This window comes from Argiope bruennichi, chromosome 2 (genome assembly GCF_947563725.1).
Source record: "Argiope bruennichi chromosome 2, qqArgBrue1.1, whole genome shotgun sequence".
In the NCBI taxonomy this organism is placed as follows: Eukaryota; Metazoa; Arthropoda; class Arachnida; order Araneae; family Araneidae; genus Argiope; species Argiope bruennichi.
In genome coordinates this window covers 107,143,355-107,167,641 of record NC_079152.1, presented here as the reverse complement: position 1 = coordinate 107,167,641, position 24,287 = coordinate 107,143,355, and the positions used below count along the sequence as shown (strand labels likewise).

General features: G+C 26.7%; 1 protein-coding gene across 4 annotated transcripts in view; it reads left to right on the top strand.

Annotated features, from left to right (window-relative positions):
• The first annotated feature begins 6,377 nt into the window (after window positions 1-6,377).
• Window positions 6,378-24,287, top strand: part of LOC129960760 (alpha-1-inhibitor 3-like) — a 69,101-nt gene continuing 51,191 nt past the window's right edge. For all 4 annotated transcript variants that reach the window (XM_056074404.1, XM_056074395.1, XM_056074385.1 and 1 more), the window contains exon 1: window positions 6,378-6,799. The gene's annotated coding sequence lies outside the window, so the exon portion shown is untranslated. The remainder of the gene's footprint in view (window positions 6,800-24,287) is intronic.

Genomic DNA, 24,287 nt, shown 5'->3' with positions numbered 1-24,287 from the left:
ATGAATGTAAAGATATATGAAATCATAAAAATTGTATGTAATATCATATATTTTGTGATAATATTCCAGGAAAAACAAAATGTGTATACATGTTTGAGATTATCATGAAATAGATTATCATTTGCTAAAAGTTTCCATCTTTCTGAAATCTGAAAACATTTTTTAAGAGTTTTATTTTGTTTGATGGTACGTCGTTTAGGAGCCGATTCCTAGGAGAGCACACGAAAGTTTTATTGTATTTAGAATTGGTATTCTTTTTTCTCTTAAATCAAAATCTTCCCTTTTGAGTAATTTAACTTCATTCATTCTATAGCAGTTTTCCTATTCAGTTGTCCTTCCGTTGGTTTAGGCATGGTGTGGAGACGGGGGTGCCAGCTCAGGTGTCGTCCTCGTCATCTGGCACCGCGGTTGAAAATTACGTGGTCCGTTTCAAAATATCCCTAGTATTGCTTTAAAACGGTGTGTTAATATAGCTAAACTAAATTAAACTAAACTTCCTTTCCAGTTTACCAGACAAACTTCCTAGCCATTCAGATTTTTTTTATATATATTTGAGGGTGATAACTATTAATAATTTTATATTCAACCATTGTCGATTTTTTTTTGAAGACAGATAAATACGTGTTTGATAAGGTAGCTGCATTAAAATAATTCCATTTAATTTTCCAGAAATTGCAATGGGCATATATTTGCTTCACACAATTTCATTTATGCATGCTATTCTTTTTAACGGCATCCCATTAGACTATTTTATTTGAAACAGTCTGTATTTAACTACATATACCAAATATTAGTGATATAATCTAATAAAAAATGATTATATCTAATGATATAATGATTGGTATTATTTTTTAAGTAGATATTAATAGACAGATTCCTGAACTGCTTCAATAAATTAAATAACTGATTTAATAGATATATTTATATCGTGGGTGACTTGGGCCACATCTGGCTCCAATAACCAAACTCCACTAAAAATGCTGAGTATAAATACCACAGAATAAGTAATGAATTCCTGTAAAAAACAATTGCGAAAAAGGCAAATCAAACAAAATAAACTAAACAATATATGGCTGCAACAGAATTGCAACTGTCGTAACTTCTGGAGAATGCACCATTAAGGAAACAGAGTGAAGGAAAACTGAAGCTGAAAATCCGAAATACAACTCAAGCGGAAACTGGAAACGGGAGTTAAAACTACAACCCATACGCTTATTTAACTTACAATAGAATATCACTTCGTTTTACTTCATTTTCAGCCGCCAAATGTTTGTTAAATTTATGTAGATGAAATGTGAATACAAATCAGTGCATTAAGATATTTTTAGCATAGTCATGTAGTTATATAAAAAAATCCAGCGGCATTTAACTTCTACTTTGTGCGCTTATGATGATATTATAGCTCAAATTATGCTCATGCACTTTCTGCAGTATAAATAAACGCGTCGAATCATGTTCGGAATAATATCATAATTGTTTAATCGTTAGAATGATATCATGCTTCTCTAAGGATGGATTATCTGCTGGTATCCATCCTTAGTATCAGTAGAGAATCCTACTTTCTTAAGACAATCCACGCGTGTCTACAGAATTCAATCACATCAACTGTTAAATGTTGTTATTTTATTGAAGTATTTATTGCGAGATTGTAACGAACTTGGATCCCCTTATAGGAATGTTAATTGTAATAAATTGCTATGTGCCAGCTTTTGAATAATTCAGTTTGACTAAAGTTCTGTTTTGTTACAAGCATTCCGTGAAGAAGACTAATGCTTGAAGAATCCCATAGTTTCAATAAAAAAAAAAAAAATCTTAACCTTTTTTTTTTTTTTTTTTTGTGACGGAAAGTAATTACTACAGTTTACAATGATTTTAATTCTATGGCATTTCGAAAGGAATTAAATTCAGTAAATCATCATGCGTGTTTTGATTTTGCTCATGAAATGAAATTAAAAAAATCATTTTAATTACAGAGTGTATTAGAAAATCAGCAATTCAAAACTATGTTCCATTGTATTAATAAATAACCTCTTCGAAATTTGAATTTTCTAAAACTTTTCATAAATATTCTAACAATCCTCATGCTTTCTAAGTGTATTTTTTATTTTTAAAAGGCCTTAAGTTTTTAAACTCATAAACTGTTTCATACGCATTTTTATATGATTCTTTTACTACTCTGTGATTTGTAAATATATTTGTGTGTGTTTATTGTAAGGATCTCTATTTTGAAAGAATTTACTATTTATTTTCTTCAATTTGTTAGTATTTGTTTTGTCCAATATCTTTCATTTGCTTTTACTTTGTTTTGTAGACTGGAAGTAGAATTTTCTACAGTACATATTCTCAAATAATATAAGCAAATAAATAATTTCTTCATAAAGCTTAAATTACATAAATAATCTATAAATAATATATTAAATACAGGATGATCATATTTAGAACTATTTGAATAAGCCAAACACTATATTTCTTAGCTTTCTTCATATTAAAAATTTGATTCACCACTGACTTTTAGCAAGATAAAAACAATGTGATACATTTTTGGATCTTTTTGAATTTTAATCATAACATTGATGTAAGAGGAATATAATAAAATTAAGATTTTGATACACATAAGAAAGCCTAAAAAAGTTGAAAATAAAGTTTTGAGAAATCTAGATTTCTAAGAATGTTTAATGTATTTCATAGTGATATATTTGTATAATATATATAACCATACTAATAAAACAGTTATATGGATTTTGCAATTATAAAATGAATCCAAAAAATATTACAGCTGATAAGACTGTAATTTGCGAAATTTAAAAAGACACAAGATTTAGCTGGGTGGAATATATTTATCTTATATGTGAAAGTTGTCTGGTAACTGAGACTATGCTTTGGAATTGGAAATTCATAGGTAGACATTTAGAGAGATGACTGAAGGTTTAGTTGCTATTCATTCAACTTATTACGGCTAAAAATTTAGAAAATTAAATAATAAATTAATTAAAAATGATCCCTTTAAAAATATGATTTTAAACATTTGTTATATTCTTTTAACTTCTTTATACATATCCTATACATTTTTCAAATTAGTTAAAGAAATCAACAATTCTTTCAGAGTCAAAAGAACAATGAAATACAATATACTTTATATTTAATTATCGTAAAGATTGTTTAGGATTCCTAGTTCTTTTTTTCAGTTACTTAAAATTATGGTATTTGTGTATTAACCGCATGCCATTAACAATTTGTAGGCTTAAATTAATGCCAGTGGCGAACATAGTTAAATTTTAGCTATGATTAAAATGACATCTTTGACTGTTAAGATCTGTCATTCAATTGATCTGCAAATTTGATCTCTGATTGATAAACATTAAGAGTTGCACGTTAATTGTTTTTCATAAATATAGATATTTTAGCTTTCTGTGAGATATTTTGCATCTGACTTGCATAGATTTCATTAATTATTATTAGTTTAAATAAACAAACCGCCATTTATAACAATTCATTCAAATATATTTACATCTTTAAAATAAATATTAGATTTCAAAATTTAATTTAATCGGCAGAATTTCTTCTCAGATGCAAATTTAAATATTCAAAATGAACATATAATTAGATTGATCATTTGGAATAATAAGCAATAGAATATAACTAAAACTTTGAAAAGCTAATTGAATAGACACACCAGAGCTTTAACTGAAACTCCAAGAGAAACATAGGAGTTACAACATCATTAATTTGTTTATTTATCTTCCTGGAAATCAATAAATTTTATTTGCATAGAATAAAAATTAAGATGAATTATAATAAAATTACAGTTTCACATACACACTTATGGCGTATAATAATTCAAAACCAATGACTTGCGATATTATGATTACAATATACCTAAAATACTGACTAATTTTATACGGAAAAAAAGAAAGAAAAGATATAGAATAAGTAAAGCCATGCAGCCTGTCTTATAATAAAGATAAATGTGCATGTGTGTCTATCTGTCTCGTTTTTTCTCTCTACCGTCTAGACCATCTGACCTATCAACCAAATGTGTCGCATATGTACTTTGGAGGATGGAAGTTTGCCCCTCAGAGAGCGAGTTTTAAAATTCTTTTTATTAGTTTAAGAAAAATCTGAATTGTGGAACTTTCCGGTAAAAGCATTCAAAAATATTGCAGAACAAAAATAATTTTTATATCATATTAAAATTTTTAAAATATATATTTTAAATTATATCTTTTATTACGACATATAATTTTCTACAATTTCTATAATAATAAGCATGTTTTTAAACAATATATTTTATACAAAATAGAATTCAATTTGCAAGAGCACATTATGCTTGCATGAAAATATATATATATATATATAGTTTTAATCAATATATTGCAATTACATTGACAAAAATTCAAATTTAAAAAAATGTATAAACTCTCACAGTAAAATAAAACTAGAAAAGTGTAATTTTTACATTATGTCTGTCTGAAATAAATTAATAATGTAATATAATATTTTCTATACAAGTAAACATAAGAAGAAGGAGTACACATAAGCCCTCATTGCTGAAAAAATATTGAAGTTAAATGCAATTCAAATTTTAGTTTGAATTGTATTAAATAAAATTCAAATTTGCTTCAAATTTTAGAGGAACTGATAGAAATTTTTTTGAATGCATATTGTAACGAATAAAATGGTTATAAGATTTCTATAATAATTTGAGTTATATCACTATTAAAATTTGAAGCTTGAAATTATTTCCTGAAACAGCCATTAAGACCAAGTGACATAAAATATTTAATTGAGCATTTAAGCTACCATTAATCTCGGGGAATTGACTGGTTGCCAAAGGCTGGTTGTTAAATAATAGAATAATTATTCATTTTTTTTATCCTCCACCAATATACGATCAAATATTTTGTATAAAATATCAACTGTAGGAAATTCCTGGAACACAGTCATTTAACGACGCCAAAAATTTCTGGTGAACATGAATTTGATATAATTTGAAGGCAAGTAATTAAGTAGATTTTAAAAGAAATTGTTATGCTTCTAATGACATTTCAGTTTGGCAATTCGAAGCATTTAATTGCTTCAAATTATCAAATGTTTTTTTTCCCGAAATTATGTATCATTACTTAAATTAAAAATTCGCCTTACTTTGATTTACTGTTTGATTTATGTTTTATACTATTTAAGTTTCAGACCAAATAAAATGTTCTTTGTTTAAAGGAATAGTTTCAGTCTCAATTACAGCAATAAACTTATCATTGCACCATTTGAAGCCAGATAGGCTTAACTCTTTGATTCATCCCAAGGTACTCTTAAGAATTCTATGTAATAATTCGAATAATTTAAGAAATGTTATTTTATTTACGTTATATACGTTATTCCTTTTTTATTTTGCCTACCTTCTTCTATTTTTATTTTCTATTCTCTAGCTTGCATCTATTTGAAAGTTAAGCTTTCAAAGGCTCAATTCATACTATGGCATGCAGAAATTATTAAAATAAATCTTTTTTCTATAAAAGAAACGTATAGGTGATACTCTTTTTATATTTCTCTTATGAATAATGCTGGAATATTTTAGTCGATCTTTGATACTTTCTGATTAAGGTTTATTAGAAATATTTAGTATTTTCAAAAATAAAAAAATATATGTGTTTGAAATCCTATTTATCCAATATCTGAAATGTGATAATATTTTCTCTCTTAACGTTGTCAGAATATCATTAATAGTTATTTACTGACTATAGATTATTTTGCAGTAAATATGTTGAATTTTCCTTTTTTATCATACCGTATGACAATTCTATTCTGCATCATGTTGAACTAATTAGTGATCAAAGAATTAGAAGTATTCAAAGAATAATAGCATATTCATACTGTCAGAGCCTAATCTAAAACGTCTCAAATGCAAATTCAAAGCGAAATAAATTTATATGTGTATTTAGACTAAATAATTTAATTTTTAGAATCTATTTTTTAACGATAAGTGTAGAAATCGAGTGGAGATTTTTCTATACCTTAATTAGTTTATTTTAGATTATTTCTATGGTTATCAGAATAATTCTAAACCGAAATTACAATTAATTGAGAACGAGCCTTCAGTAAATCAAAATTTCAAACATAGTTTATAGCATTGATAATCGAATAATATGTGACATTGCAATTATGCAACAGCAACGATTAGAAAATCGATTACCATTTAATGGGCAAACATTTAAGATTGCATCGAACCATTTATGATAAACTTTGATAATCTTTGTAACAATTCTTGTATAACAGACTTCAAGTAAAGACAAATGTTGCTGAAATCATTTTCATAATGAAACCTGTATAGTTAAGACATGAAAGATAACAGGTGATGCTATATATTAACTATAACATCCAAGACACGGATATTGAAACGGAAAGATCTACTCTGTCATAATTGCTTCATACAAAGAAATGTAATTGATTTTAAACAAGCATAAGGATACAGTAATTCGAACTCAATTTATTAAAGATCCGCACGAACAAAAAGAAAAAAAAAAAAAAAGGTGGTATTCCCAAGCCCTTGCTGTAAATGTTAACTTGGCAGATCGTCCCACAACAAACAGAAACTGGTTTGTCGCATTTACGCAGCTCGTTGTGACGTCACTGTATTTCGAGCTGTTGCCAAACTCACGTGGCGGAAACGTATTTATATTCTCCACACTTCGTTCGCGACACTCATTGAGGAAGAACGCTCGCTATCAAAGGCGAGTTCAAAAAGTAATCGTTTAGTCTGACCCTTCGTGCGGTGATTAAACAGAGTGAATGCGCTGAAAAGAGGGTGAGTGTATCTATAATTATCAATTCTTATCACTAAATTGAGGATCATTTTATTTATCTGAAAAAGGTTTTACTGCATTTAAGAAAATTTGTAGATAATTTATTAATTTGTTTCCTATTATGATAAGAAATCCGGGAAACGGATATAGGGGTAACGGTGATTTCCATGGTTTGATTAATTAAACTGTATGATAAAACTTTATATGTATCATAAATAATCTTAATTTCAGAGCAGCTAAAAGCTGTGAGTTAAATATTAAAAGAATAAAAAATTTTTATGCGTATTAAAGTTTAATTAATGTTGTAATCATTTTATATTCCATCTTTTTTTAATTATTAAATAATTTTTATATTTTCAAATTTTTATATTTAGAGTGAGCTATTCTGAGTCTTTTCATCTATTCCTTACAGAAATGTTTAAATTTTGACTTAAACACATTGTATATAATTAAATTGGAAATTAATTAAAACAAATCAAATACTTTTATGATTTTTTTTGCATTATAAATTAAGTATGATTGATAGAAATATTACAAATATTATAGATAAAATTTTAGCAAGCTGAGTTTTTGATTTTGAGTTTTTTGATAAACATATCATCAGGCTTGATTATATATTATTCAATTTAATTACTAACCAACTTTTATTATTATTTTTAATTATTACTTTGAATTAGTGAATGTCTGAAAATTTGACCATGAGAACTGGTTCTGATTATATAAATCGAAATTGCACACAACTGGTGTACCGGAAGGGTTGTAATATGAATATCATTAATATTTATTTTCATTATTCAAATTACAGACTTTCATTAAATGAAGGAATAAATGCAAAAAAAGCGCAAAGATTACTAGGCACTTGTTAAAAAGTAGTTAATAGGCTCCATAATCACACTGAACCTGACAACAAAATACAAAATAATCATTAAGTTTGATAAAGATTGACTCTATTCTAATCAGAGGGAGAAGAATCAGATGTTAATGTTTAATTCCAAGTATCAACCAGATACAATACAACGGATTATCATGTTAAGCAGCGAAAAAAGTTTATTTACCGTTCTTTTATAGACGCGTGACCTCGCAGATATTGTGTTAATTACTTAGTCCCCATTCCATGACTCTGTGAGTCTCCAGATCTTACTATTCGCGACTTCTTCCTTTAAGATATCATTAAAAAGATTGTATAGATGCTATACCTGTCGACTACATTTGTACAGTATAATATTTATATAATCAAATTGTTAAAATTGCATAATATTTATACAATTTTAACAATTTGATAGAGCCACAGAATTATCTTGTCATTCCTATTATGCGCATAGACAATGGCATGCCAGTGCATCTAATGAAGAAATTTGAATTTCATAAAGATATGTGGTGTAACAAAAGGAAAACTCATAGGTTATATATATATATATAAACTTTTATAGGTATTAAAAAAATAATTGGATTGAATCTACTTCTTATGAAGTATCGTTTATTTTCATAGTTGTGGCCAATTAGCCAAATTCGATACTGGTTTTGTAATTACTTTATATTTTCTGTTTTTAAACTAATTTAAAGATTTTTTTAAAATTCATTTAAACATATTAAGAAACATTTAAAATCCATAAAATTTCATTCTTATATTACATATTTTGACCACATAATACTGAAATTTAAGCTGTAAACAAAGTGATATACAACTTGTAAATTTTGTAACTTATGTTTAAAGCAAGTCAATGCGCATAATTCTTCTTTACTGGACAGAATGTCAATGAAGAAATCGGCTGTATCCTCAAATGAAATTGAAATGATTCCTCTCTGAGCACTTTATGGCAATTGACGCTTTTTTATATTAGTAATCGAAAAAAATTATCAGTGAAACTAAAGTACCCTGAAAACAATTGATCAGTTTCTCTCTTTAATAAATTAAAATATTCAACCAAGACCAATTGTCTCTTTTTGTTTTATTTTCATTTTAGTATGAATTGAATTAAATTTTATTTCCTGATTTTTTCTTTTATTCATATTTTTCTTATTACTGGTATAAAAACATTATAGCTATACAAGTCTTTAAAAAAGTCATTTAAATAATGCACAAGTATAAATGGATTAAATCAAGTTAATCAGGGTGTATTTTTATTTGGAATTTTCTCCCCAAAAAATAAGATTCTGCGAAACAAAAGGCGAATTCCAAACTGCCCTTTGGTATAAAATGATAATCAGGGAACAATAATGTTTGGGCAGATCCAGAGTTTTGTATAGTATAAATGCAGAATCTATTAAGATTCTAAAAATTCTTTCTACAAAGCCTTTATGAATGGGAGTTCTGTAAATATAATCATTAAAATGATGCTTTTTTATAAGAATATATCCAAAATGTTTTTTATACTTTTACACGCCAAGGGTCTTTCTTTCAATTTTTTGTTATGTGATACGCCAAACACAAAAATTGTTAGTCAAAATATATTCTTTTGACTGCATCGTAAAATGACCTAGATTCATAAGAAATAGAAGTTTACCGCCCCACGTGTTTGTTTTAACATTAGAAGAATGAACAGGAGTGTGTCATACTCTAAATCCATAATTTCTTCAAAGACAGCTGTTCTTTTCTTATAACATACAAAGAGTCCCTTAAAAGAATTATAAAAGACATGAAATAAAATTATAATTTCATAATACTTTTACCCTAATGGAACCTTTATTAACGGCACTGATATTTTTTAAAAAATTGGGTTCAGATGAATAATTGTATTGATATCGGATATAATTAACAATATAAACTGAAAATACATTGATTAAGAAATAATTTAATATTACTCTAAATATCATAATTACTGTAGGCTTGCATCAAATAATTTTATTTATGGAAAACCCCTAAGAATTCCGTTTAAAGTTGTCAGTCTGTGGATGTAGTAATTATTTTTTTTTGTCAGATATAAAATCCGAAAGATCTGGACTGATATCTGATTTATTTTGATAGAAATCTTTCATCGTAAATGTTGTGTCGAAACCTCGAAGATACTTATGAGATTTTCCGCAGGAAGGAGAAAATGATAAATCCAGCAGTTGAAGTTAAGTTTTGATAATAAAAGATATCCTCAAAAAGCTTTTCCTGGTAAAAGCAGCAAGATACTTAGCTGAAGTAAACATTATAAAAAAACTATTAAAAGAAGTGAAAAACTGGGCAAAGATTATTGGAGCACTTAATAAATATCAAAAACTTGCTCTCGTAGCAACAATTATTCTGTTTACAGCTCACCTATCGTATCCAAAGAAAATAAATATTGCAAATAGGTTAGATAAAATGCATGTAGAAATCGTGATCTAAATTTATAAAAATTTATTAAATTTGTCTCCTAATTTTGTTTGCATTTTATTAAATTAAGTTATGTTAAACAATAAAACATAAAAATTCTTAACATTTGTAACATTTTAATTATGTTATCAGTAAAACATAACATTTGTTACATAATTGTTTAATATTGAATTACGTTAAACAATAAAATAGAATTTGAATTGAAATGCAAAATTATTTTTAATAGACAACTAAACTAAATAAAGATATACTTTTAATACCATAAGATACGTAATTAAAAAAAAAAGATATTTTTACGTACTTTGCTCATGGAGAAGCATGGTAGTTATTGAATATATTTGTTGAAGCAGATTCTTATTTCTAATTTTTAAACAATTAAAATTTTGAGTGGTGAGATTGAGTATAAGAAATAATACCGTAGAAGACATATTGATATTATAGCATTTAATATTAATATAATTATAGAGATAATTCTTTTTTTATTCTATAGCTTTAATCATTTCAGAACTCCTTATGATTGAAGACTGCAGCTTATTTAATCAGAAATAAAAAGTAAAAAAAAAAATAATAATGATAATTTTTTTAACTATTCATGAACTGCTTGTGATAAAATGAATTAAAAGACAACATTAAACAAATATTTTAATTTTAATTTTCTTACTGATAAAGTTTGAAGGACATCTATTTACCTATCTATTACTCTACATTTACTATCGATTACATTTCATAGAATTGTCTGTGTGGTCTGAAATACATTTGATTTTGTGAATGCAAGAAAAATTATTTAACAATGACCAATTCTAAAAACACGTCCGTGCTACATGTTCATTTTTAACGCACGGTAAAATTGTTCTTTTTGGAGATTAAATATCATCAGAAGAAGCATTGTTTAAAAAAAAAAAAAAAAAGGACTGATTTTACTTATGACCAAGTGATTTCCTAAGAATGATACGTGTCAACATTTGAGTACTGAAGCATTACCACATAAATACATTCTAAGTCAGCAACCTAGATGAAAACCATACATAATCTTCGACAGAGTGGGAAATAATCCTTTGTAATCTTATATTTAGAAGTAATATCACTAAATTCGTCTGTTTTGAACTAGAAGATCACTAGTCCATCCCAAGGTGAATTCCACTCTATTCAGAGGTCTGTTTAGTTCACACACTTCGTCCCTGTGAAGAATGGGCAAATATGCTTTCGCTAAATTTATTCTTAATTGCGAATGTTAATTCTAGTAATATTCAGTGACAATTTCGAATTTGAAAATTGTCCCATCTTGAGATGAATTGCAGTCTATTCAGAGATCTGTATAATTTCCCAAACTTGTCTGTGTTATAAACTAGAAGATTATTGACCCATGCGGAGCTTAATTCTAGTCTACTCAGACAACTGCTTAATTTGCACGTTTTCCATTTGCGCATATTGGAAATATATGCGTCATTAAATTTATTTTTAATTCTAAATGTTTAATTTAGAAATATTCAGAAGCAATGTAATAAAATTTCTCTGAGCGAAATTAGAAATTAATTTTTCCTTCTTGAATTACAATGTACTAAGAGGTTTGCCTAATTAATTCATTTTACATCCGATCAGACTCAGCATATACACATTTTATGAATTCATATCCTTAACTGATTTTGAGTCGCGGAGTAATTTGTAAAAATAATGGAGTAGATTTCTTTCTAGTGCGATATGGATGAGACTCTTCAAGAATTCTTTTCAAAATTTGTAAATGATAGCAGTTGTAGTTTAAATAATTTCATAAATTTTCTTAAATGTTGAATTCTCTGTGAAGCATATCAGAGAAACATATTAGGACCTTAATCATTGTATGATTAATGATCTTGACCTTAATGGCCTTGCAACTTTCAGCAAACATCGAATTGTGGTTCCAATTGCGGTTTTTCAAAATTATATGCTGAAATTAGATCATTTAACGATGTTATAATTCTGTAGAAAAAATTAGATATTATACATAAATTTTTCAAGAAATTTATGGATTCTTAATTCAAATCTTCAGGCAAAAAACTAAAGATGGCATCTGATAAGCAGATAATAAAAATTATTGGGTATAATATAAAAATAAAAATATTTAAGGAGGAAATAAAGAAAGATAAGTAAATTGTTTTGTGTTATATCTGGAAATACCTGATATTTACTTGAAATCAAAAAGAAGAAGGATTTTAACAAATTTAAATTATTTTATGTAAAAATGCGCACAGAAAATTAAGACATTACAAGGAAAATTAAACTTCTCATAAATTTTTCTGTATTATGAAATCGTTGTATCCTTTAAGCAAATTAAATAGAAAAATCAAGTTTTTTGCATTGTGTCAGAAAAGTTTTGAAAAAGAATTTTTACTATGCGTTTAGTTATGAAATTTTATAAACTCCAAAATTATATATTTATATTTTGATAACTTTCACATGTTTTAACTTTATACGAGGACAAATTAATGAATTTTTTTATTTTCTACAAATATTTGCAATACTAATTTTTTAAAATTATTTTAATCACTTTAATGTCCTGTGATGTTCGTCATTTAATAAATAAAGTTAAAAATCACACAAATAACAGAATTAAACAAAAAATATGTCCATTGAAAAGAAAGGAAATCACGATAGATAACGAAAAGGAAACAGGAAAGGAATCTCCATTCTTCTTTATAGTTCTCAATTATCATCAGAAATCTGATTAAAAGGTGCTATCAATATTTTTCTTTATTGTTTTCTTCCGTTATTCTACTTCGCTGACACGGAAAACGGGGAAACGTTATGGAAAATCCTTTCGTTTCCGTTCTTTGAAATGTGTCTCTTACTTGCTTGCAACACAACTTTTAAATTCATTTTCATTAATTTCCTGTGATATAAGGTAGGAAGTATTATCCGTATTTTACTTCATTGCTTACTTCCATCATTCTATACATATTCTTTTTCATTCTTCCAATATTCTTTTTCAGAAATATTATACAACCTTCTTTGCTTTCGAATAACATTTCAAGTTTGTTTTGCAATAATTTGCCATTATAGATAAATGATGCATTTTTTAGGGATGCTAAACAACATGGTGTTTTAAATTGCAACTTTAATTGAAGAGCCAGATATGAATTTAATACGGATAGTAAACTTAAAAATTTCGAAACGAATATTTCTTGTAAAAGATCAAATTAACAGAATGTTAATGAATTTTCAAATTTCTACATAATTTGTATAAAACGCACTCGTATATTTTTTACTTGGACAAGTGATTGAATAATAGATAAAAGTATAAATTATTCGAAATATTCCTGAATAGTTGCATTTCAAATATGTCTTGCCATAATTTCATTTATCTCAAAATTATTGAAAAAGAAACGGAAAATTTTCAAAACAAGTAATATTTTTGATAAAAAAGTAATATCGTTGTTAAGATAAACAGGATGGTAAAATCAAAAAAGTTTTTGGTGCCATAACATTCTTTTTCAGAAAATTGTAATCTTCTTTTCTTTGGAATAATATTACAAGTTCTTTTTGTAATAATTTGATGATGTGTTTTTTAGGATTGATAAACAATATTGTGTCTTAAATTTCAAATTTAATTGAAGAGCTAGATGAGAATTTAATGTGGATCAGAAGCTTAAAAATATCGTAATGCGCTCACAAATGAATTTTTCTCGTGAAAGATCAAATTAAAATGATTCTTAATGATTATTTTAAAGTTTTTCTATAATCTATAAAATTTGCTCAGACAATTACTTTTTATTTAGAAAAGCGCGTAGACAACGCATAAACATAAATTATTCGAAATTCTTCGGAATAGATGCCTTGCAATGATTTAGATTATCTCAAATTTATTGAAAAAAAACCGGAAAATTTTCAAAACAACTGGCCTTTTTGATAAATAAATCATATTTTTGTTAAAACAAAAAAGGTGGTAAATATAAAAAAAGTCTTCTTTATCAAAACACTATAATTGTTTTTACGTTGAAAAGCGGTGAGTTTCAATTAACATAAAAGCAATAATTCGAGGTTTGCATCAAATGTAAAATAAAATTTAAAGAAGCACTCATTTGTGTATGGGAACAATATTTTCTTATTGTACCAATTTTAAAATGCTGAAATAAAGAATTCTTTATTATTTAATTCCTTAACTTAATAAAGATGACAAAATACGAAAATCCTAACTTAATCAAATAAAATTTTTAAACGAAGCAATAGTATCGCATCTTGATACACGCTTAACATTAATTCTATAGACGCATAAGCGTGATAACAAGTTATTTTACTTTTCTTACAATTTTTGTGAATAACTTATTAAAAGAATGGTTGATTAATTTTGGAACTTATAGTAATTATTTATACAGCTTGATTATCCTGTAAGTAACCTTTATGGATTTGAGAAGTCCATTAAAATTAATCGACCCATAAAGTCCAATTTGAGAGTATCCTTTAAAGCACAATATGTAATTCTGGAAATAATTTTTGGCGACATTATTGTTTTTTTTTATTTTAAATAAATGCCGAATATTTTCAGCAAGAAGTGCAAAGGACTGATTTCATTTCCAATTCGTTCACTTACTTTTAAAATCGCATCATCTGAATCAAATGAAAGATTCGAAAATTTTCATCAATAATGTTTTATTTACAAATCTAGACACACATAATATTAAATCATATATATTTTATTTCTTCTAATAAAACTTTTGTCAAGATACAGCACAATGATTGTTTAAGAGCTAATTTAAGTTCCCAAGATATCAAATTTTCTTTTGCATATAGTTTTAACGTTTGAGAATAACTATTACATCCTCTTTTATACCTCGCGTGTGGTCTTAGAAAGCTTTCTTTTCTACGTAATAATAATATATTGTCATTTTTACTTCAAGAAATGTAAGAAACTTCTGGCAAATCGTACTCAGAATTAACTGCTTTGAATGTAAAATGATAGATACTTTTGATATCCCTTAAGATTCCGAAATACATGATGGCCTTTCTATAGAATAATATACATACTCTTATAAGCGATACCAAAATGCATTCTTTAGGCAACTTCATATGCACATTTTAAGATATCGAATGCGATCCTTAAAAATATTCATAAAATGTATCTTTAAAATTTATAAGGGTATTTAGTTTTTGACAGCTTATTTTAGAAAGTAGTTCACAATATTCAAGAAACGTTAATTACTTGAAACAATCTTTAAAATTTATAACATCTTTAAATGTATAAGATTTATTTCTTGATACATTACTTTTCCAATAAATTGTAAACAAAAGTTCTCATCATTTTTTTTACATCTAATGAATTTTTTTTTTCACATACAAGAAAAACTTTTCAAATATTTAAAAATATCTTCCAAAATTTTATCCAATGACTTAAAGCGTAAGATAAATCTCTATAAATGCAATTTTTTTTACTTAGACGTTCAAAAGGTTGCATAAGGTACCTAAATAATGGATTCTTAAAATAATCCTGACTTCTTTGAAGGAAGTTTTCTAAAGGCTGGTCCTTGAACTTGAGACCCCTTTGTTGAATATGCTGTTGCGTAATGATGGATTAAGAAATGAATTAAGTGCACCGTGCCATCAAATAGTCATTTGCATATCATTATGCCATCTAAGGATAAATATTGCATCTTCTTTCATATTTCATTTTCGCCTTAGGAAATTTTCTTTTCATATGGGGAATACAAGCTGTCATTTTTTGCATCAGGAACGTGAACAAAAATTTAACAAATTGCAGTCAGAATTCAGTGCTTCGAATACAAAATAATGAATCTCTTTGCTGTACATTGTGATTCTGAAATATATGATGGCGTTTCTATACTATAATACAGATCCTTTTAGAAAATATTTTAAATATAGTTAGGATTTTGTCAGGATTTTCTGAAAGACTTTAAATAATGTTGGTAAGTACAGATAAACTAAAAAGTTGACGAAGGATGTTTCATAATGAGGCATATTTTTTTTCCATGTTCCAAGCATTGCATTGTTGAAGCTGTCCGCATTCTCTTTCTGCCTCTCTTTTTTCAAAATGGGCAAAAAAATCATTTCAAAAGATAACCGAACATCCTATTTTTTATTTCACACATATCCGAATAAAAATATTTCCCAAACTTTAAGAATTTTGGGGAGTTTCCACATTTTTATTAAGTAAAATCTTTGGTTAATGTCATGGTCACTATAGCATTAATGTTAAAGGCTCATTTCTAAATGTATTGATTTTTGAATATTTGGATAATATTTCTGACTGGAACCGTACAGATAATATATATTAGAACTATTGTAAAACCAAATAATTTCGTCTTGGAATTTATGACGCTCTATTTTTGAACTTCGTATAATTGTTTTCATAATTAATTAATTTAACATTGGTAATTATGAAATTTAATTTCATCATTTTCATAACTTAGTCCCATACAATTCAATAAATAATCTCAAGTATATGGTGAAATTAAATTAGAGAAAGAGAGTTCAGTGGAGTTATTGCTAGTACGTATCATAATAAATTTAAGTAGAATTAAAATCTTTAACCCAAAACATAATAACATGATAATATTTCAGGTTTAATATGTCTATGTTATGTTTAAAATTTAATCTTATGCACATAGCAGCGATGTTAACATCGGAGCAAGATGTGTATATGTATTCAGTAACAAAAGCAAAGAAAAGTATAGCTGTGAATTGCATTAAAATATTTTGAAAATTTTATTAAAATGGAAGAAAAACTGGTATTTTAAAAAGGCGTATTGTTTTAGAATTTTAAAATTATTGCAAAAATGTTTTAGATAGTAATAGTTCCATAAGGTATTGAGAAAAATCATTATGATTTTTATAAATTACAAATTAGTATAATAAAAATTAGTATAATTAAAGTAAGTATTAAAACTGGAAAAAATTCTCTTTCTCTTTTAATAAGTACTTCGACTATTGAAATAATAGCATGTGGCATTTGGTAGCTCTAAACCCAACAAACTGACCCATAGATTTTTGCTTTATGTTTTCGTATCCCACAATTTACAAATATTATGCCAAATCTACAAATAGTAAATATTATCATACTAAAACAGAATTCATAATCGTCTTCTCAAGCTTAACGTATTCTTTGCGACGGTCATATTGGCTATACTTTCGTAACAACTGGCATTTTCCCTAATAACTTACCATTTTGATAAACTTATTTGTTTATATTTTACATGGGTTTATCTAATCGAGAACGTTCTAGCTGGCACGTTCACCGTTTGAAAATAGGTATGTTGCGAGACATTATCCGTCTCCGTAAGAAACAACCGGACAATCCTGTCTACTAATGGATTAAATAAGTAGCAATTATAATTTTGAGATTTATTACATGACGGAGAATATGTAGGAATTAAGTTCAAAAGACTTTGTTATTTTGCTGGTAATATTTCTTGTGAAAAAGGAAAAAAATAGTTCATTTAAATTGATATATAATATTGTCATTCTTCCTCTCCTAGAACAACCTGCAATAATAAAAATTCTTCTTTAATTTTTGTCTGTTCTGTCAAGTATAATCGCTTAAAAGTCTTGGAAGAATAATGTTTATTTTAAAATACCATTATTAATTATTTAAATGAAATATTTTGCTTCATAAAGAGATAATTTAAATGTGAGAGGCATTTCCTCTGGAAGAAAAGTTGAAAGTTAGGAACAAGCTTGAAATTGAGACCACTTATTTTTTTTTTCTGAATAAAATTGTAATTTTAAAATAATTAGGAAAATATCACAATTTTAATGTAAATTATAGCAAAATTATTAGTAGCACAAGGAAAAGCTTTGAGAATGAGAAACTATCGTGAATGAAAAATGTTTTTTCTACATATTATAATTTGTTTGAAGTTTTACGAGAATTCTATGATTATTCCGAGTATTAACCGTAAGTTATTACTCTGGAGTGAAATAAACGTATATAAATATTCAGCTGAACAATCAAATGTCGACACTAAGCAATAAACTCCGGTATTTTAATTGTTAGTGCAGAGAATAATTCAGCTTTTATCTCGTCGTAAACTTTTATTTTCGCAGTTCATTATGCATATCTACTTCAACTATCATTTTTCCCTTTAATACTTTTCCATCCTTTTAGTGAACTGTGTACAAAACAAATATGAAGCAGTTGTGGCACGAACGTTACATTAGTATATAAGCTAAGTTTTTAAACTCTCAAAAGATGTAAAATTATTGTTTTGCCATATTTTTTTGCAAAAACAACCCTATTTTGACATTTTTTTAAAAAAATGTTTAGTTAAAATTTTTGAAATTGGCTTGTAAGAGCTTATTCTCCGACAATGAAATATGGAAAAATTTGCAAAAAAGTGCACCAAATTTGGTAACGTTCTCTGTAAAGCATCAATTGTACACAACAATCATAATGCATTTTTTTAAAAATGTAATGTAAATTAAAATATAAATAAAATTTTAAATGTAATGTCGTCTGTATTCTATTTGCAATAGAAATACAAACGATTGGTTAGTAAAAGTTTATCGGAGTTTCGTTAAAGTGGAGGAACAGTTAAAGTGGATTTGCATTGTTCAATTAAATATATTTTATATATCATTATCGAAAAAAAAGCACGCATTCTATTATATAAAGTTTATCCTTCATTTAAAACTGTAATGCAAATTCCGAAGATATATTAGATAAGGATTACGTCAAAACAAATATTATTTCAAAAACCTTCATAATTTGAAGGTATAATTAATAAACTCTGCATTATCAAAAAATTGATTCAAGTAATTACTTTTTACTTTGCCCTGTATCCGTGAAGAAATCTCTTAAGAAGTAAATAATGTATACGCATATATGACGTAATTATTATGGTCTTAAAAAAAAAAAAAAAGATTTCAAAAGTGCATTTTTGCATGTTGTCAATATGAATGACTAGTTAGTATTAATAATAACCCCTCAATATAATAAATAGATTAGTAGCATTTACGTTATAATCGAAAAATTACATCAACCGCAACACATAATTAAAAGAACTGAATACGAATCAGTCGATTAAAATGTTTATATATGCCATAAGGAGTTAATTAAGAAGACGTGAGTTGAATTTGTGAGATGTGTTAATTATAAGATACAAAATTTGGATACAAAATTTTATGCGCAGTGCCTTCTTCAAATAGGTTTCGCTGTAAATCTAGATCACTGTATACATTAATGTACATCTTTCTGTCACATGCGTTGCACCTCATGATAGGATGCTATTTTTATCCTCATTTATGATTCTCTCTTTATAAAGAAAGCACAATAGCTAATTACAGAAACAAGATCACTAGTTCATATTGTTGCAGCTGCTCTTCTGTAGTCTTACTTTACTTTATTTCGTCTTTGCTATTATTGCGATATTTTTTAAGGCAAATAACATCGAAAAAAATTATAACAGCAAGCCATAAACGAAGTGATAAGCGATTGTTCTGAAAATGAAAAGCTGTTAATGAATAATATACCATTTGGGGAAAATATCTTCATAAAATATCTAAATGCAAGTATTCTTAAATATTATCTGTCTATCTCAGAGAACAATTTTTTGCTGATAAAATATGATGTATTTTAAGTTGCGTTAATATATACTAATAATAATAAGCCTTAATAATCTTCAGAATTATTAAAAAAAATAATTACCAGTGAGAATCTTAAATTATTTGTGTAATTGTTAATAATATACTTCGGTAAATAGTTCTTCGAATTTAGCCAACAAAAGATTTATTTTGTATGCCAAATTCTGAGAGAGCTTTATAAATTTTATATTGCGTTTGTTGCTCTACCTTTAGAGATTTTCGGCTGCATTAAATCTTTTTTGTAAATTTTATATTCTATACGTCGCATCATATGAAGGATATAATTGAACAGACGAATGTAAATATAAATAAGCTGTCCATTCATACTTGCGCACCGATATATCCCTATTAGGTCAGTTTAATGATGAGTGTTTTATTGTTGTTCTTATTAAATGAATTATTATTACCTTAAAACAGTTCATAATAAATCAGTCGTGTATTAAGAAATAAATAACTGAAATATAAAAATCTGAGCAGTTATAATTAGGAGATAAATTAATTTTAATCTTGATAGTTAAAGGATTCTGAACAATGATAAATATTTAACTCCTATGACATACAACATAATTAATAAGCTATAACTCAAAAAACAACATAGTTAGCTATGAAAATACAACATTGCCAGTAACAATAATTCAATAAATAAAAAAATGATAAGGATAGAAATTTTGAAACACAACAGCACCAATTTTGATATTCTGAAAGGCAGCAATACTAATATTGTTAATTCAAAATATAATAATTATGCAAAATTATTTATATTCAAAAGTCGTTGTGTATTGTAAAAAAGTGTATAGAAATGTCATATTTTTTTCACGTAATCTAATGTTAACCATTGTATTTACCCTAGAATTTCACATGTAAGGCAAAGATGAACTGCACTTCTATCCGTTCTGTTTCGTGACCAAACCTGATCCATTCCATTTTACGCTTGTGGTTCTTTTAGCACGACAATTCACAAAAATCATTCTTCGCAACTCCATTAATATCAGTTTTCTTTAGAATTATGGACGCATGACTAGTTCAACGTTTTAAATAGTTATGAAATACGAACACACAAAGGAGTGACCTATTTAATACATGAATAATAAATTAAAATGAAATTTATTATTCATTTTATCCCTATACTTTCATAATTCTCCAGCTCAATATTTTCTTAAAAGCTTCTAACAGGCCATTTTTGAAAGATGAACAATACAAATTATCTTTGTTTGGTGTCTATAGAAATAAGGGAGAATATATGCATCCTGAATTAAATCTGGTTTGTATATAGAGACTTTTTTTTTCCTATAATGAGTATTATATGTTGTAAAAATAAAACAATATATTTCCTCGACGTTTTGCAATTGTACACTAACGTTTTCTTTCTTATTCATTTTATCTCTATTTTAAATTTTATTATAGACTTAAAACAATGAAATGTCACAATCTGAGTTGTAGTTATTAAGAAATAGCCGTTTTTCTTTCGATTTACAACATACTATATCATTCAAATTTCTGATAGGAAGTATATAAAAATATAACACAAAGAAAAGTTCAAAAAATTACTAAGAAATCCAAAACTTTTCTGCCTCATTCATAAATATTCATTTTGACACTGAAAAAAAATTGCATAATTTTTAAATAAGAAATATCGATAATTTAAAAGCCACTAAAGAAAATGTATGTGTATTCAAGGTCTGAAATAAATATTGTTAAAATATTATACCCTGACTTATCTGTGCTTTTGTTTTTCAGCTTAGTCTTTGATTGATTTTTGATTAATTAAATATTAGTTTTATATTTCCTTAATGTCCTCATCTTATATATCCTATGAGATATGCATTTGAAATACAAAAAGCAAAACATTAATTACTTAAAGTGTGGAGTAAAATTATATCTCAATGGCATTCAGAAATGACAATAAAAAACACAATCATTCATTAGAAGATAATATATAGTTTATAATGCTAAAAAATACTCCTCTAGAGAACATCTAATAATATGTTTAAAAGTTAGAAGACATTGCTCTAAACATTGGAGCAAGTATCAGACATCTGTCGTGGTCGACTAAAGGAAACATTTGCTTGATCATTGCAAAACATCGACACCAAATTCTACAACAATGAAGGAAACATGAAAAATATTTTTTTTTCCGTTACAACTTCCTCAGAAATGTATTTATGTCTAATACAATGGCGAAAAAAATAAAAGGCGTATGTTAAACAATTTTAGAAGATGATTTAATCATTAACTGTTTACTTTTGTCTTTCATATATCAAATTTTTATGAGAGATGCGTTTGTCTGTTCTGATTTATAGGCCTCCATACTTTAATAAAATAATTCAGGATACAAAACGTGCAGTTGCAGTTTCGCTCGCTGCTTTCATTACAATACAAATTGTAAATACGTATGTACTAAAAACAGTATATAGATACTTAAATGTTAAGATCATTCATAACTACTTAATATATTTCAAAATATTTATAGTTTTTTAGAACATAACAAATTAATTTATATATTAAAAATATTATATAAATACTTAAATAATAAGATTATATAAAACTATTTAACATATTCCAAAATAACTTTAATTCTTGTTTTGATTTTATTAAAACTTCAATACTATTTCACTACTTTTAATTTTTTTTTTCATTGTTACAAATGTTTTCTGAAAGAATAATATTTTCTCTTGGAACGAAAAAACTTTTATTTTTCGAAATTTATAAGAGTACGCACTTTTTTTTAAATTTCTCTATCAGCACCTTGTAGAATTATTTTGAATAATATACAATAAAAATACATCTAAGAAAATGCGCTTTATTACGTACACCATATGTACCCTTGGAAATATGATTCACATTTTAGGTACATCTTTGTATGATTCCACTGAAAAACCGAGTATTACATATCAAACTTGTACAAAGCAAAAGGTTTTATTGTATGATATATGATGAAAAAAATAGCAGCTCAAGGTGTTGCCCTTGCCACCTGCCCAAGGTCCATCTAAAACCTTGATTGATTCCTGATTATTTGGCAGTGAGAGTTATAATTTTTATCTATTATTTTCTCTGTGCTGCCTTTTAACTTCATCACAGCTTGAAACAAAAAAATTTGAATCCAAATATCATTTGGAATATCAAAAAGAAGTATATGTTAAGATCTTAACTAGGAATATTTGACTTATATCTTATTTATTTTTTTTACAATTATTTTTGAAAAAAATCAAAAATACATTTAACTAATTATGTGAAGACCGGTTCTCCAAACGACAACTCTTCCAGTCTCAAAATGGTATCTTTTAGATAAGTTTACCTAATGTCAACAACGAAATGATTCATTGTAGACGTCAACCCTTTAATGATGTCGAACCCCATGCGAAGTTCTTCTCCAACCTGTTTTTGCATCAGCAAGATTTTTTTTTATTTACTTGAATCCGAGACCGGTTCCTCAAACCACAGTTCTAGCAGACTACAGTTTATTAGATAATTCTTGTAGACTTCTTGTCTCTTCAATCCATATAGCACTTTGACTGAGAAAATAAGATTTTCGTTTTCATTAAAGTAGTCCTTGGCTGTTTTCATGTTTTATAGTGGGTTTTCCCACAGTTTGTGAAAGGTTGGAATCGTTTGTGATTTAATTCAATTTTTAATGCAATCACTACATTCTTGATTCATTTTATTTGGTTTTCCTTTGAATTGTAATCAATTTTTAAGTAACTCAGAAAAGTTATTTTTTCGATGCTAATATTACGAAATATCATTTCCACTGCATATTAATATTATAATTGTACTATATTTACATAAATGGAAAACAAATTAACGTTATATTTAAAATTTTTACTGAAATTTTCACATTTTATGAACTTTACCTCTGTAATTATATATCATATTTTTCTTATCAATTATCTTTCTCAATATTTATTATTATTTCAATACTTCTTAATGGTACTTGAGAGAATGATAACGAATGAACTTAAATGATACCTGAGATACTAAAACGGCTTTATGAGATCTTTAGCAATTAAATTAACTTATCTTTTAATTTTATCTCTAATTTCTTATCTTTGAATTTGAGACTGAATTAACAGATTCAAAAACTGAAAATTTTACAATTCCAATCTCGAGTCAAAACATTATGCTATCCTAAGGCGCTAAATAGATGTCGATAGTTCATCTTAAATACAGTTCGCACTTTCGTATTACTTGGCAGGTTTTTAATAAATTATTATATGATAAATACTAGATAATATGGAATTAATGTAAATCACATAACAATACAAAAGGGTATTTTAGTATGATAATACTTAAAGTTTGTCATCATTATGTCATGCGACATGAAAAAATATACCGAGCACCTAGAGCTAATAAAATGGCTCTTAGTTACTTCATGAATAGTAAGTGCTCAATAAGAAAGGGTGTTTAGAAAATTTAATTGGATTTTCAATTAAAAATTAATCAAAAGTATACGTTTTTCTTCAGTAACTTCGAGGATATGATTGCATAAAATACATTTTCATAGTTCTTTAAAAATAAAGCTTTACCAGGATGTCGGTTTATTTCTATAAAAGTGAACAATGTTTTCAATATAAGAAGAATGGTATCTTTAGAGTTATGTTTATGTATATCATATGATTACATTC